The 13,338-nt window shown below is 54.3% G+C and overlaps 1 long non-coding RNA gene across 1 annotated transcript in view; it reads left to right on the plus strand.

Annotated features, from left to right (window-relative positions):
* The window catches only part of LOC119871925, a 28,735-nt gene extending 20,801 nt beyond the window's left edge, over nt 1-7,934 (plus strand). The window contains exons 2-3 of the long non-coding RNA XR_005359982.1: nt 4,935-5,157; nt 7,179-7,934. This is a non-coding gene — a long non-coding RNA (uncharacterized LOC119871925). The remainder of the gene's footprint in view (nt 1-4,934; nt 5,158-7,178) is intronic.
* The last annotated feature ends 5,404 nt before the right edge of the window (nt 7,935-13,338 follow it).

Raw genomic sequence — 13,338 nt, forward strand, 5'->3', positions numbered from 1 at the left:
TTCTGGTCTTGGAGAAGTTCAAGGTAGTGCAACAGAGTGGGGGTAGTCCCTACCCTCCAACTCAATCAGCTCTTCATGTCTACTTTGTTGTGAACAATTCTCATTTCCTTGATTCTTACTCAAAGTGCTGTTTTAGCTGCCCCATCACCACTGCTTCCTTTCCCACAGAGTGACCCCTGAGCACCCCCAATGGAAATACTGGAGATGTGGCTGTGGTGTGAGCACCTCTGACCGTGCTCTTCCTTCCGTCTGCCCTCACCCAATGCAGTGGCGCTGGGGGGATGTCAGGGTGGCCGGCTCAGTTTCTAACAGACCCCACCTGCTCTTGGCTCAGCTGAGGACTCAAAGGTGGTTGGATACAAATTTCCTATGAAACGTCCTCAGGAGCCAGATGTTTCCAAAGTGGATCTGAGCCTCTGCCTGCTGGCCTCCCACGAGGCTTGGGCTCATTGACCTGGGAAGTGAAGGGGCGTTGGTGGGGCTGAGGGAATGTGAGGCAGGATGGAGTTCAAGGGCCAGGAGAGTATTTTGGTCTTGACCCCTGGGGCTCCATGCAAGAGGTAGCCAGGCCCTCGGCTTCTGTTTCTCATTCTAAAAGGAGACAGCATCCGCTTCCTCTTGTGACAGGGGCTGAATTCCATTGCTGGAGCACCACACGGATCCTGCTCATGCTTCCACAGACCCGATGTGCACATTGGCTGGCCTTTCCCCAGCTTCCGGAGTCGGGACACCCCAAAGAGGCAGCTCAGGCTGGTGGACAAAGCCTGGAGCTTGGAGTCCGTGGGATCCAAGTTGAAGCACCACCTCTCTGGTCCTACTTGTTGTCTAGGAAAGGGGGCTGTTCCCAGTAGCTCCCTCCGGGACTTTTGGTAGGACTTAATACACGCAGAGCCCTTAACGCCCTCCCTGGCATGGCATAAGCATCAACAAAGGTGTCTAGTTACTGGTAAGAATTTACAGCACTTTACAGTTTGCAAAGCACTTCCGTGGCTGTCATCACCTAAGTCACTGCTGCTCTGGCTTAACATGGGGATTACACGCGACCTGAAGCAGGAACCCTGCTAGGTCGAGGCCGGCTCCTTTGCTGCGCCCCCTCCCCCGCCTCCACCTTCCCGCTGCCCCTGCAATTGTCCACGCCCTGCGCGGCGCCCTGAGAGGCTGCGAGCTGACCGCAGGTTGAACGCCGGTGGGTGTTGCTATTAACCTGCTGATGATTTTGGGTAGGTTGCTTGCCCTTTTGTTCCCACTGTCTCTAAAATTCAGAAGCCCCATCATCTCTAGAGTATCCTTTCCCTCAACTCAACACGCTGAGATTTGCTGCTGGAGTGGAGGCCTGTTGCCTTGATGACGTCTGTAACCCTCCCCACGTGCCCTTTTTGCACTGGACATCGGCTAGACACTTTACATTATTCTAATCCTCACAGCAAACCTTGGCGGAGGTGGGGCAGGTGGTAAGCCACTTTATTCCCATTGTACAGACGATGAAACTGAGGCTCAGGGAAAAGAAGGGGTTCTACTAGGCCACACGGCGAGTGGTAGAGATGGGTTGGAACCCATGTTGGTCAGGCTCCAAACCCAGCCCTTACCAGAAGGTGCCTCCTGTCGATCCCTCCACACTTCTTTGTAAATGACCAGCCTGTCCTCTTGGCCGACAAACTTGTGATCTCACGATGTTGGTGATTTGAGGAAAGACCAGAGCCGAGGGGTGGAAGGAAACCATGGGGAGGACCTCTCTGGGTGCTGCACCCCCTCGTGCCATGCACACCCACTGTTCCCCTGTCCTGCCCAGTCCCATGCTGGGTGTGCAGTGGGAGAGGACACGAGCTCCAAGAAGCTCCCTGCCCGACAAGGAACAGTACAAGTCCTCAGACAAATGCATCACAGCCTGAGAAGAGCCCAAGGAGAGGCATTCATGAAAGTCCAGAACGTTCTATTCCCATCCTGCTTTCCACTTGCAGCTTCCTGGAGCTTTCTCCTCTCGAGGTTGTGAGCACACAGAAGCCCCAATTGGGAGAGTTTTGATTGTTCTTTCTCTCACTTCTGCATCACCTGGGGCCTGAAATATCAGCTGGCATGAATTTAGCACTCAGGGAACATCTTCCTAATGAGCTCACAAATAAATGAGCAGCCGAGCAGGAGAGGGCATTAGCAGGTCCAGCTCTGGAATGCGGACCCTGTTGTGTTCTACATGGTCTGTGTGCTTCTAGAGCCCATGCTGTTACTTTATTGACAACCACACTTATTTACCAAGGACACCTAAGTTTTTCCATCACTGCTCTGAACTGAGCACCCAGTGTGTGGCCAGTGAATTCACTTGCAGGCCACCAGCTGGGTTGTAGCACTGGCTTAGCTACTAGTCCTTGAGACGTTAAATCAATCCCCCGCTCCTGTCTCCAGCCTCACTAGATCCAAGCCTTCCGTATTCCATAGAGAAATCTGAACTCCCTGCCCTCCCAGCCAACGAGGCGCTGGAACGTGCCTCACCCACAGGGGTCAATTATGAGCCTCATTTCCCTGCTGCACGTTCAGCTGACATCACGTTGGTAGCTTCTATCAGCCACTCTGGGAGTAAATTGGTATGTGCTTTTTTTTTTTTCCTAGAAAGCCAGTTGTTAACATTTCTATCAGCATACAACTTCAAAAGATCTGGGGCGCCTGAGTGGCTCAGTGGTTTAGCGCCGCCATCAGCCCAGGGCGTGATCCTGGAGACCCGGAATCGAGTCCCGCATCAGGCTCCCTGCATGGAGCCTGCTTCTCCCTCTGTCTGCGTCTCTCCTGAATAAATAAATAAAATCTTTTTTTAAAAAAAATCCAAATTCGGGACATCTGGGTGACTGCCCAGTGGTTGAGTGTCTGCCTTTGGCTCAGGTCATGATCCTGGGATCCTGGGACCGAGTCCTGCATCAGGCTCTCCACGGGAAACCTGCTTCTCCTTCTGCCTATGTTTCTACGTCTTTTTCTGTGTCTCTCATGAATAAATAAATACCATATTTAAAAAAAAATAAAAGTTCCAAATTCCTTTGAAGTATCTGATGCTATCTTTAAAATCCCTGTGTATTTTGCAATTACTGCAGAAAACATAAGTTTTTATGTTAATAAAACATTTTTAATGACCAGCGATATTACTTTGTCAGATCCTCCCTAATCTTTTATTAAAATGAGTGCTCCAAGAAGGCTTCCACATGTACCACGTACCTGTACCATAATACATCTGCCTGCAACTGGCTTTTCCAGTTTGAAAAACAGAGTATGAGCGGGTGAGGGAGGGAGGGACAGGTGGAGCAGAGGGGAGGCTGAGGGCAGAGAGAATGCCCCATATGGGGCCACAATGGTGGATACATGTCCTCATACATGTGTCCCAACCCATGGAATGTACCACATGAGAGTGGCCCTTCACAGAGACAGGGAATGTGGGTGACCAGGATGTGCCGATGCATCAGTTGTAACAAAGGAACCTCCAGCGGGGGTTGCTGCTAGCTCGGGAGTTGGGGCGGGGGGGCGGCTGGGGCTGTGTGGGAGCTCTTTGCTTTCTACCCAATCTTGTTGGGAACCTAAAATTGCTCTAAAAGTGAATTTTATTACAAATTAAGATTTAAAAAGAAAACAGCACTGCCTGATTTCTGGCTGTCCTTCCAGATCGCGAGTCCATAGGGTTTTGTGTCCTTTCTTTAATTAGCAGCAGTGAAAGCAGGATGTCCTTGGCAGGTGGTAGGGAAGCTGAGGCTCACACAGGTGCAGCCGGCTCGCCGCCATCAGAGGCCCCAGCACGGTCGGGGTCAGGCTCAGGGTCAGAGATGAGCAGCCCAGGGGAGGCCCACATTGATATCACCTGCTGAGTTCATGGCAATGCAGATCTCCAGGCCATCACACCCAGGAATAGCCGCTACGGAGGTCCCAGCCTGCCAGCGACCGAGCCACGGCCCGGCAGTGCAGGCTGAGAGCAGGCCTGCGCCCAGAGCGGCAGGAGTGCAGAGGACTCGGGCCCTGTCCCCTTGATGAGAGACACGGGGGCCAGCCCGTGACTCACACAGTCTGGGGCAAAGCGCGCCCCACCCCCGCCATGCCTTGTGACCATCACCTTCTCTAAGCTGGGGTCTCCTCAGCTGTGGAACGGGGACAGTGTTCATCCCCGGGGTTCTGGGAGAATGAAACCAGATGCCCTGAGACCTTCAGCAGGTGGGACAGCTCCTGGAAGCAGCCTCACCCTTGCTTGTGGGGTGGCTCCTCCTCTGAGTCTCTAGCCAGCCTGAACCATGAGCCAGGGGAGGCGTTTTACCTCTGTGGACAGAGGGGCCCCTGGGGCCTGGACTCTAGAGACAGGTCCAACTGCCAGCAGGGAGAGAGTCCCTTCCCTTTCTGAGTGGCCAGAACGACCAGGTTGCAGGGACTTGGCCCCACACCCAGCCGCTTCCCCGGAAGTGAAAATGCCCTGAGAGGCCCCCTCCCTAATTTCTCTCCAGTGGACCTTCCCATATTCACATCACTGGTCACCACTAGTTGCTTCTACCGAGGGGCTTCCCTACACCAGACCCCAAGTCCAGGCTTGCCCATTCGCCTTTCTCCTTAACCAGAACAGCCCTGGGGACTCTCACCGTGTGCCTCTGGGGGTGAGGACACTTGTCTCAAGGTGTTCAAGCCACAGGCCCGAGGCCAACCAGATTGGAAGCAGTGGAGCCGGGACTGAAAGCCAGGTCAGGCCCCTTAACCACTATCTGGCAGGTGGTTTGCCTCCTAGGTACCAGGAGCTGAGTCCACAGACTTGTTAAAATGAACCTCGAGTCACTGGCTCACACAGGAACTACCAGGGAACTAGTGTCACCAAGACAGAGGGCTGCTGTGTGTGAAGGGTTTTCTGCAGGTTATCAATGGGGTCATCAATCAGGCGGCCCTGCAGTGATGCCCAAGGGTTAAGGCTCCTCTGTGTCTCACTCCAGGGCAAGCTCTGAGCACCACAGCAAGGTCTGAGCAAAGCTGCTGCAGCTTGGAAAGTCGATACAGGAGGCCACAGGACGCAGCAACAGTGAGGGACATGCCCAAGGTCACCTAGCCTGTTGGGGAGAGTCTGCCCTGGAATGCAGGCTTCTGCTTTCCTCTGCTCCTTCCAGCAGGATCCACGTGGCCAGACTCCTGCATCAGGAGCAAAGCCCAACCAGGGAGGTGAGTTCTGCCCCCCAGGAACCATTCTCGGCCAGGCACGAGGAGCTGGCTCATTTCTTTATGTTCTCATCTCCATCAGGTTCAGGATCAAGGGCCCCGAGCTGACCTCAGCCAGGTCAGCATCGCCCAGACCACTCGTGCTCTGGCTTCCAAAGTGGGGCCATCTGCCATGGGAACCAAGCAGACCCTCACACGATTTGCTTTGGCTCCATCCGTAGATGTAGCCCAACATCTCCAGGACTTAGGTGGTCAAACGGTGCCCCAAGACGTCAGTCCTAAGAGCAGAGACCTAGTCTTCTATCTGGGATTGACCCAAACTGTTCAGTGCCTACCAAAGTAGCACCCTGAACATGTTCATTTCCAAGTGCTTGGGAGGCATGACTGAGCCAGAAAAAAGCCCCAAATGGAACTGCCCCTGAATCCCAAGCACCTTCCCAGGAGCCAGCCATTGACAAGCACTGGGACATGGCCACACCTTCTGTGAACAACGTGGACATCCAGGTCAGGACGCCTGGAAATGTCCATCACCTGTCCTGCGTTCGAATGTTCAGTCAGCAATGCTGACCTCCTCCTGTGTGCCAGGCACCTGCGGGAAGCTAGAGACTCAAGGATGCACAAGACACAGTCCCTGCCCTCATGGCGCTGTGGGAAGCCACCAATGGCATCAGTGTCACAGGGCAGCAAATGCCCCCAAGAAAGACAAGCCCAGACAACAGCAGAGAAGGTGAGGACAGCTGAGGGAGTCACATCTGAGCAGACCCAGATGAAGTGAAGGAAAAGCCACATGAACAACTGGGAGGAATATTCCAGGAGGAAGAGCAGCTGTGCAAAGGCCCTAGGGTAGGACAATGCTCAACACATCTGCTGGCAGCAGGGAGCCCCACGAGGCTGCTGTGGAGTAAGGAACAGGAGGGAGAATGAATGGAGAGGTGGCCCTCCAGGAAGGCCACTCCTGGACATTATCCCAAAAGAGCAAATAAAAAGAAGCAAATACGCACACATAGGCATTTGTAGCATTGTCCCCGAGGATCAGAAATTTCCAAACCACCTAAATGGCCAACCACTCAGGGACAGCTGAAGAGAGGATGGCACATCAGCTCCAAAGACAGTTGTGCAGATTTTGTAGCAATGAGGAACACAAGCATGATATAATGTTTTGTTTTGTTTTGTTTTGTTTTTTCTTTAAAAAAAAAAAGTTTTTAATCTCGGCTCAGAATATGGTCTCCAGCCAGAATGAAGACTGAGAGCTGTTGGCGTGGTCTGGCCGGGGGGGTTGGGGGGAGGAAGGTGGCTGTGGGAGGGGGCAGTCCTTTTTTCCTTTTTTCAAATTTTATATAATGCGGTTACTGTATTATTTTTATAATTTAAAAAAAATTAAGGGGAAAAATGTGTTCAAACCAAACCAATGGCAGAGCGAGGGGAGGCAACCAGAAATGTTGGTTTCCCTTCCTCATGATACCAACACCCCCGCCCTCCCCCCCGCCCCCAGCACACACCGACGTTTCGAGTTTTCTCACCACCACCTTCTGGGGCGCAGCCAGCGCCGGGAATGCCACGCTCAGCCCCGAAGGGCCACAGGGATTCCTCGGGATGGGGGAGCCCGGCCCCTGAGCATCACTGGCCTCTAGAGCAGGGTCAAGAGTGGGGAGGGCGCATGACCTTCCAGGGCAGCTGGAGAAACCATGTGCCAAACACCTCCCCAGCTTCTGGCTGGCATCCCACCCTTGAGACTCGTTTGAGCCACCAGGGGTTTCCTCCTGACGCCCATGGCAACAGCCCACCTGTCCCTCACGCCCGTAGTGGGTGGAAGGCCACCCGGGCTCACTGCCTCCGAGCCGGGGGAGTTGAACAGCCCCCCAGCCACTCCGCAGCTATCCCCAGGCCCACAGGCAAATCGGAGGCGCGTGGCACGGGGACCCTCTGCACAGGGCACGGGGTCCTGAGGGGATCCACTAGGGGCCCGGTCTCCAGCTCCCGCTCCCTTCTCTCACCTCCTCTCCTAAACCTCTCTCCTTCCCCAGCTGGCTGCTGTTTCCTCAACGGCGCTGAAGCTCTGTGGACTGAGGGCAGCCTGCCCACCTCGCTCTGTGCCCGGCCGAGCCCCTGACACCCAGCTCAGACGTCTCCTCTTCCGAACGGCCTTCCCCGATCTCACCACATCCCAGGATGGATCAGGAGCCCATCCAGGCTCCTCCTGCCCACCGCAGCACCCATCCTGACCAGCCATGAGGGGAGAGCTGCTCTTCCTGCCCCCTCCCCCCGACACACCCGTGGGGGTGCCAGTCCAGAGGCCATGATGCATACATGAGCCCAGGTTGGACAAGCATTGGAGAAAAGGGAGCACGGACGGTGGGAACGAGAAGGGCTCATGTGAGCCTGGGGACACACCAGGTGCCCAAAACAGGCAGAGGTGCCTGGGCAGGCCCTGCTGAGAAAGCTGTGGTGTCAGCTACCAGGAGTCCCTTTGCCTTCAGTGTCGTGGGATGTGACACTTGCTGGCAGGGAGGGGACCAGGCATTTGCTAAGGAAGCCCCCAGGAGTGGCAATGTCTGAGCCGGCGCTGGTGGCCGGGACCCGGGAGGCCTGAACAGGGCCGTGTCCAGGAGCCGCAAAAGACCGGGATTCCTCTACCAGCCTTCGCATACAGGTTTCCATGTGATGAGGGTCTCGGCTTTTTTTCTTCCAGATGGGAATAGAAAATAAGGGACACCTGCATGGCTCAGTGGTTGAGCATCTGCCTTTGGCTCAGAGCATGATCCCGGAGTCCTAGGATCGAGTCCCACATTGGGCTCCCTGCAGGGAGCCTACTTCTCCCTCTGCCTACGTCTCTGCCTCTCTCTGTGTGTCTCTCATGAATAAATAAAATCTTTTTTTTTAAAAAAAGGAATAGAAAATAAATTGCGTCCTGTTGTCATTTTTGTAAAACTCTCATGACAAAAATAAATTTAGAACATAGAGGGAAAAAATACAAAGACAAAACCCACAACTGGACTCATTTCTACAACCCACCATCAGAAGGGCCTGCAAATTTTAGATAGAACTTTATACGGGGGTTCGTAGCCACGCCACACATGCGGATCCCCAGAGGAGCTCTTTACAGTGAGGGTGTCCAAGTGCTACAAGTCCAGGGGTGAAGCTCGGACGTGAGCCCCCACGGCTGTGACTCTGCAGGTCTGGGTGCAGGTCTGGGCTGGGCTAACAGGCCACCAGGTGCCTGTTCCCAGTGAGACCCCTAGAGGCTCTGGAGAGGATGGGTCAGTGTCCAAGTAACCCAGTGCTTCCACCCTCATATGTTTGCTTTCAGAACCCTGCTGGAACCTTCAGACGGAAGCCTGGCCTCAGGAGAGGAGGCCATGAGAGACGGGAAAGGGAGACGGGAGGAGAGTCTCCCAGGGCGCATCCACGTGCATCCAGGGCCCTGAGCAGTGCACGGCCGTTGGGCTCAGGGCTTGATGAACCACCCTCAGCGTGTGGTGCCGGCTGGCCAGGGGCCCCTTGGGGCTCCGAGTCCTCCCCTACACACAGACGGCGTAGAGTTCCAGGGCCTGTGTCCAAAGGCCCTTCCAGCCCTGAGATTCTGGTCCCTTTGAGGTCGGGGTGGCACAAATGTGCATCATCTCTAGTGGAAGCACCATCTCACCGAGGCATGTGTTCTATCATTTCAGTTTGCTCCATCCAGATCTTACATCCCACCCAAAATGCTGAGTGCATCTTTCACTCCCAAACCCACGCCCGGGGGGCCCACGGGCAGAACAGCAGTCATCAAAGAGGCGGGGGCTTCTAGCTGGTGAGCCTCCAGAATGGAAAATAAAAGCCTGTAAGAACCATTTGTTTGGGTCCAGGAGTCTCACTGGTTTCTTATTTTTACCTCCCGCTATGTTTCCAGCTGGTCTCCACTCAACATGCAAGGCGTCTGATTAAATGAACAGAAACTGGCTTGCAAAGGGAGTGGCGGGTGTCTGGTGGGAGCCCATCTGTGAAGCGGGGTCTGGGAATGCGGTGGGGGTCGTGTGGTTTCCGCACCTGCTCAGGCCGCCGGAATGGGATGAGCCCTGGGGTCATGGGGAGTGAAAATGTGGAAGTGCGCAGCCCTGCTCAGGCCTGCGGGGCCTGCAGGTGTCGGGGGACCCCTGTCCCTCAGCCTCCACATGGAGGGTCCAGGGATCTCGCCAGAGCCCTATCCTGCTGTGTGGTTCTAGGCAAGCCGCTTCATCAGGAAGAGCCTCAGTTTCTCCATCTGCATAACAAGAACAATAAGTAGACCGTGGAGGGGTTGGTAGTGCCCCCCGCCCCGAGACACCCACGCCCTAGTCCCCTGTGCCTGTGGATACGGTGGGTCACATGGCAAAAGAGAATTGCTGCTGAAGATGATTAGTTGCTTGCTAATCAGCTGACCCCAAGATGGAGAGAGTAGTGTGGGTCCACCAGGTGGGTCCGCCACCATCACTAGGATCCCAAAAGCAGAAGCGGGAGTCAGAGTGGTGCAGGTCGGAGGGGAGGGGGGAGCTCCACCTGCCACGCAGGTTGTGAGGGCAAGGAGGGAGCCACAGTCAGGCAATGCGGTGTCTCCAGGAGCTGGAAACGCAAGGAAGGGGATTCTCGCTCAGAGCCTCCCTAATGCCTTCATCCCCAGGGGGCCCAGGCCAGACTTCTGACCCTCAGAACTGCGAGAGAGCACATCTGAGCGTCTCTAAGCCTCTAGGCTCGGGCTTGTGTGACAGCAGCCCCTGCAAGCTATTCGCGGGCTCTGCAGGGTTGTGGGTGTCGAGGCAACAGGTGCATGTGCAGCACGCAGCACGAGAGGGCAAGAACAGAGAAACTCGGCTGAGGTCACTGCGTTAGTGAGGGAGGCTGCGTCGACATCCGTAACATCCCCACCCATGTCCTTCCCCTTTAACGTACATGGAAGTCCCCACCCCGCTCCATGCAGAGCTGTGGGGTGAGCCCACCCAGCCGGGCTCCTGTGGTACCCCAGCTGCAGGCGTGGGGCTGGGACAGAAGAGGCTCTGCTCTGGTTTGGGGAGACTGGGCATGAGTTCGGACCCAGGAGAGGGGAACAACACCCATCTTTGCATCACTCCTTACGTGGGACTTCTCGGCTCTGCCACTCGCTTTGAAAACACGGGGCCCCCGAGTCAAGCCTTATACAGAGAGTATTTTGGCAAAATACACACCACTGCTTCCAGAAAGATGCTTTATTCATAAAGCAATGGAGATATGTTTGGTTCGGAGAACTGTAGGTTTCTGAGCATGTGGACACCCTCCAGCCAAGACTCCCAGGAGCCCCCCTACCCCACGGTGGAACAATCCAATTGATACCTCACAAGAGGGTGGACCCTCCCATGGGACCCGCGGAGGGAGACCGTGTCAGAGCCCACTGTGGGAAGTGGTTTGGGGGCCACAGAGCGGGGTTCCCTGTCCAATGGGTGCTCAGAAAGGAGGACCAGCCTCCAAATGGAGATCTCCCCCTCTCCTCCCACCTGCAGGGCTGCACCAGCATGAAGCTCTGGGGTAAAGAGGCATCGATCCCCCATTTGAGTTGAGAGGGAGCAATGTTTGCTGGCTCCTGGTGGCACGTGACCTGTTTCTTCTCACTACAATGTGGTCTGGGGTGACCTTGTCTGAGACTAGTGTCCTTTGAGGTGGCTTGTGTCCAGCAGGAGGACAGCATGGCCCAGCCGGAACCGGGACTGTGTCCCGGTGTCAGGACCCCTCTGCTTCCTCCAGAGTAATCAAGTGAATGCTTCTAAAAACATCCTGCAACCCCTGTTTTTCATGCTGGCCTTCCCCTCCGTGTGATATATCTAGACATTCCCAGGTCCCACACCTCAGCTGGTTTGTTGCAGACATAAGCCACGTTTTCTAAAGGATTTTTTAATGTAACGTTAGTTTCATGAGTTTCCTGGGAGTCGTGGAAGATAAGGGTTCCCTGCACTGTTGAGTTTGGGAAGCAGTAGGCTTTTTGCTGCAGGACTTCTCAGAGCCTTTAATATGTTCTAGGGCATCTGATATGTATGGAAAGAACTGGGGTACTTTCAAACTTTGACTACAAACCAGGGGCCTGGGTTTGTTTGCTTGAGGAGGTGGTCAGTGTCTTGGAGGAGAGAGTTTATAAACTGCAGGAATAAGGGGAAGCTAACACAATGGCATCTAACTGGTGGGACACAGACTCCGTGGGAGCCGGGGAGCCCTCCCGGGATTTCCACTGCAGATACTATGGCTCAGGTGTGTGCAACTACTGATCAGAGGCCAGGAAGCTGCCAGGACTAATTGAGACAACCTGCTAGCTATGGCAGGTCAGAGAGTTCAGCATAGCACCTGAGAATCAGGGAGGCTTGCAGGGTGTGGCCCCCCAAGAGCCCTGCATGGTCTGATCTCAGCCCACCCGCCCCGGAGGCCTCGATTCGTTTGTTGCACCGGCTCCTCTGTCTGCGAACATAGTGCAGCCTTCCTCTGCTCCACCCGCAGACGCCCCCTCCACCGGGAGAGGTAAGGTCCCCGTGGCATCTCTCGTGGCTCTTCCCCAGTTTTCCAGCACCTTCCACACTGATGCAGGAGCAAGTGAGAGGCAGACCGGGCTAGGCAAGGAAAGATAAGGGAAAGGCCCAGAGTCAGGCTCCCAGGAATCTGAGCTCCCATAAATCCCAAGGACACCGAAAGGCCCCAGAGTCGGGCTCCTACACATCCCAAGAAAACAGAGATAAGACTGTGAAAACAAACAAACAAAGAAAATAAGCCTGGCTCCCTAGGTCCACAGTGTTAGGGAGTATCCCCCTTTAATGGACACTAATCCCAGATGTGGAGAAATATTATGGAGGAGATAGTAACCAGAGAGAAGGGAACACCCTGTTTGGGCTCATGTATTTACCAAAAAAAAAAAAAAATTGCTTGTTATTATGATAGTTACAAGTCCACCATGTTTGTTCTAAATACTCACCCAGATATTGATAAGAAATGGACCGAGTTCCTGGTCAGTTTCCTATAAAAGACCACAAAGGCCTCTGTGGCCGCCCTGTGGGGAGCCCGCTCCCTTCTGAGAGCTTTCTCTGCCCCTGCACTTAATAAGCTTTGATCGCTTTGCTCGCTCTGTTGTTTGTGAGACTCATTTTTTGACTCCATGAGAGAACCAAGCTCTCCCCTATCATTTTGGTGCTGGAAACCCAGACTACTCCCACGGAGGGGTGAGTAAAAGTGGACTCTATCCTTTTTTTCCTGGGAGACCTCTCTCCCTTGGATAACCTCTTGTAACAAACACCAAAACCGGGCACCTGTCAGTTAAAGGTGAATACTGGTCTTAAAGATTCAGGTGATAGGCTTCTGGAGAAAGGTTTGGTCAATCCCCCTTCCCCAAAGGAAGGGAATGTTGGCCTAACCCTAACCAGTTCCACTAGAGTCTTTCTGGCTTTCTGAATTGGCTTCCCCGCACCCCCCCACCTCGGGGGGCTTTGCTTACTGAGGGGCGTGCTTGCAAATGGGACCTCAGGTATTGGAACCGAAAGGCAGCAAGGGTGAGGCAGAAAACTTGACCAAAATTGGCTAATGAGTGGCCTGACTGATAGGCACCGTGGGGCTAGGCATGCAAGCGAATTTACATGACCAAACGATGAGGGCTTATGCAAGAGCAGTCTAAAGAATAAGGCATTTATAGGATTTCCTGCTAGCCTAAGGTTCATCCGGAGGGCGCACATAAGGAAGGACTGGCAATCCAGTGCTCTGAACCTGCCCTTCGGTTACTGCTGGTGGCCTTGGGGTCTCAAGACACGTAAAAGGATGGAGATCAGCCCTGGGGGGTCACGCCCCGGGGAAGCCTCATCCACAAGCAGCACATGCCTCCCACTGAGAGACCTTAGGTGTTTCACTTGCTTCCTTAGCCTTCTAAAAAGAATATCATAATTGAAATTTAATCTTGCTAAACTCTATGATTGATTAGGCCAGATTTTTTCAGGAAAATCCAGAGGAGGCAGGAGGATTAAGTGGCAGATGGGTAAGAGTGGTTACTCCCACTGACCTGATCCCTCCTCATCCCAAGACGTTAGGCCACTCTTCACTTGGGAGGGCAAACCAAGGGACACCTTGGTTTAGGCGAGAGCTGACTTGTAGGGACACCTGCAGTGGTCACCTCTCTCTAACGGGTACTGGGTCAGAGACTCCTACCTGGTTTTCGAGATGGGAAACAACCCA

Source organism: Canis lupus, chromosome 5, assembly GCF_011100685.1.
Source record: "Canis lupus familiaris isolate Mischka breed German Shepherd chromosome 5, alternate assembly UU_Cfam_GSD_1.0, whole genome shotgun sequence".
In the NCBI taxonomy this organism is placed as follows: Eukaryota; Metazoa; Chordata; class Mammalia; order Carnivora; family Canidae; genus Canis; species Canis lupus.